This window comes from Apaloderma vittatum, unplaced genomic scaffold (genome assembly GCF_000703405.1).
Source record: "Apaloderma vittatum isolate BGI_N311 unplaced genomic scaffold, ASM70340v1 scaffold26913, whole genome shotgun sequence".
NCBI classification, from domain to species: Eukaryota; Metazoa; Chordata; class Aves; order Trogoniformes; family Trogonidae; genus Apaloderma; species Apaloderma vittatum.
Genome location: NW_009709257.1, coordinates 28,728 through 31,677, shown reverse-complemented (window position 1 = coordinate 31,677; position 2,950 = coordinate 28,728). Strand labels below are relative to the sequence as shown.

The window sequence follows — 2,950 nt, the reverse complement described above, 5'->3', positions numbered from 1 at the left end:
TAGGGAAAGGGAAGTTTCCCAAACTGAAAAATCATTTTGGACCATTGTTTAATGTTCAGTTTGAAAACTATATCACAAGAAAAATGGGTAGGGATTCTTTCTCCCTTATGCCTTCAGGGAATGAGTAGTATTTAGAATCTCTGGCTGAAATTCAAGCCTTTTTACCATGTAAATTTTTAATATAAACTCCTTGACATGCTTTTTACATCTGAGGACTGAAAATGGATCTTAATGTTTAAGTTGTGGGATGGTATATTTCTTAAATGAAGGGGGAACGTTTAAAAAAAATAGATTAGAATACCAGCATTAGTGAGCTTAAGGAATTTTAGTATGTAATAGCAAAGTATAGCAAAGTATTTGATTAAAAAAAAATTAATCTTGAATTGCTAGTCTGTAACTAGGTGCATTCTAATTTAGCAGGTGAATATTCTTTACTTATCGATATATGATGGGCTTTTTGCAAATCGAAACCTTTATCTGAGTCCCATGTGTTGCTTGTACTGATGGGATGTATGCTTACAGCAGCTTACTGCTGCTTTAAAATGTATAAAATATGTTTTGAGTGTTTGCTCATAACTCTTTCTAACCTCCACTTGTTAAATTGTCAGACGTTGGTATTTTATCAGTCCGCAATGTAAGTTTAAACGGATGTTCTTAGGAATCCAACTTGTACACACACTGTTTGAAAACCCTCAGGGACAGTTTACACACTATCCTCACTCAATTCAGGTACTTGTACTCTCTTCTTAAACCTAGCAGTGACTTGTATTTTGTTTTGCTTTTCTTTTGACGTGCTGATAGCACATCCTTGATGAATGTCAACTTAAAAACTCAGTTCAGGTATCCAGGTATAACTCAGCCAAACGGATTTTAAAGCTGCATATTTACTCTCCAGCACACAGTGCCTCAGACACTTATAGTGGCATTCTGTATATTCAGTTATTACTACTGAGCAGATCGCGTGGGGGTTCCTGGTATGTATTGTAAGAAATTCCTATGTATATTATATAATATGTATTATATTATATACATATATAGTATATATGTTATCTTAAACTTATATATTTTAAAATGCCACTACTAGCCAGCGCAGCTAAAAACTGAAATACATTCCCAGCTGCTTCTGCGGCAGAGGCAGCTTCTTAACGTGGCTCTTGCTTCTCTCTCACCATAACTACTTCTAACCTCAAGCACGGGTCCTTGGCTGTCTGACCTCTACACTCTAGTTATGCAATGTCCTTAGAGAATTCTGTGCACTGGCCACTGTGATGGAAACCAATGGGCCGGGAGTGCTTTGAGCTTATTAGTAATTGTTCTGCCAAAGTTGGTGTTCGTGTGACAAGCGTGTAAACCTGTCACATAATCAGCAGAGGTCCCAGTCGGTGGCGGCGTTACAGAATCGCGTCCGCCCGGTCAGTAGGACCAGACCCTTGGCGGGTCCTGGGCGCCGATTCGGAACGCGTCGGCGCTGAGCGTCGGTAGCGATGGGCCCCTGCGCCGCGCTTGTGGGGAGGTGAAACCTTGAAAGTAAAATCTGCTGCTCTGCTCTCGCAGGGATCTGTTGGCAGTCGCGAGTCAGCAACACCTCTGCTTTATTATTTGACACTTTACATCTAAAAAGTCTTCTCTTTCTATTTATGTAACCCATAGTCTTTGAAGAGTATGGAAAATGGCATTTCTCTCTGACCTCTAGAAGTTCAAGTGTCATGGGAAAAAAAATAAAAAAAAACAGGAACCCCCCCCTTTACTCTTATGGACCTCATTTCAATATACTGTTTACAGTTTGACGGAATTGTATAATTTAATATTTCTCTTGTACTGTAGTTTATATTTATTTACAGATTTTTTTTGTACTGTGTGATTTGAATTTTTTGTTCCTTGCTATGATCAATGTTTTATGTAGTAGAGCACTTATGATCACAAATTAAGGTTTTTGGTTTGATTGCACTACATTAATTTTTTTAATGCAGTTCTGATTTTTTGACTGGACTAAATAAGCTGTGTCTTAATGTATGTGATAAGTACTTTAAAATTTTTATTTCATGTGGTCCATTTATTTTTTGCATTGTATGTCAAAGCGCTAATTCTCTTGTTGTGCATGTGTAAGATTTAATGGCTCCATTGTATTATTTGACCATGTCATTTTGGAAACACATTCCCAGCTGTAACGTTGTGTATGGTAGTTTTCACTGGATGCTAGACTTTTCAAAACCACTATTCTTCTAATAAATTTTGTTGTGAAAAACTTTAAGGGGTTCCAGTGCTGTTGTTTCTAACGTGCTTCCTAAAGGCCCGAGGTTGTAAAACGTGAACTAGTGCAAATCGAGATGAGCAGGAGAGGACGTGAAAGTAGAAGGTGAAACAAATTCCGGCCGCAGGATCGCGCTTTGGGTTCTCTGCGCTCTGCTTGGTTCTTGTCCTAAATAGGTTTGACGATAAAGCCGCTTCAGCAGCAGGCGAGGAACACGCGTGAAAGCTGAAACGCCGTCTCGTAGCAGCAGCCGGGTCTCATGAACTCCCGTGCTCTAATTTGCTCTTCCCTACTGGCCACCTTAATTTCTCTCATGGTAAATAATTTATCTGGTGAAGAGCTAACAGTCTCTTGGGGGATGGGGAAAAAGAATAATAATAATTAAAAAAAAAAGGTGTAGGCTTGTTGGCTGAGCACTTAGTAAGGAGCCCAGGTAGGAAGGGCGGCAGGAAGAGCTGGGGGTCTGGGAGTGACCGGGGTGCAAGGGGGGGTTGGCAGGTGCGTGCCTGCTGGCACCGGAGGAGGCGGACCCGGCCAATCGCCCGCACCAGTAAGCACTGGTGTTGCTTTTGTTGTCTCTGGCCACCAGCCCTCCCTGCACAGAGCTCCCCAGTAACTCGGGGAGAGCCCCAGCGCTCTACTCCTCATAGTCCTTTTGTCCTCTTGCGTGGGCGCCCGGGGCAAATTCCGGCGGTGAAA

General features: G+C 41.4%; 1 long non-coding RNA gene across 1 annotated transcript; it reads left to right on the top strand.

Annotated features, from left to right (window-relative positions):
* Positions 1-306: 306 nt before the first annotated feature.
* On the top strand, positions 307-2,247 carry LOC104271989. The gene is made up of 2 exons (XR_717798.1): positions 307-1,390; positions 1,474-2,247. It is a non-coding gene; the product is annotated as an uncharacterized LOC104271989 (long non-coding RNA).
* Positions 2,248-2,950: the final 703 nt, after the last annotated feature.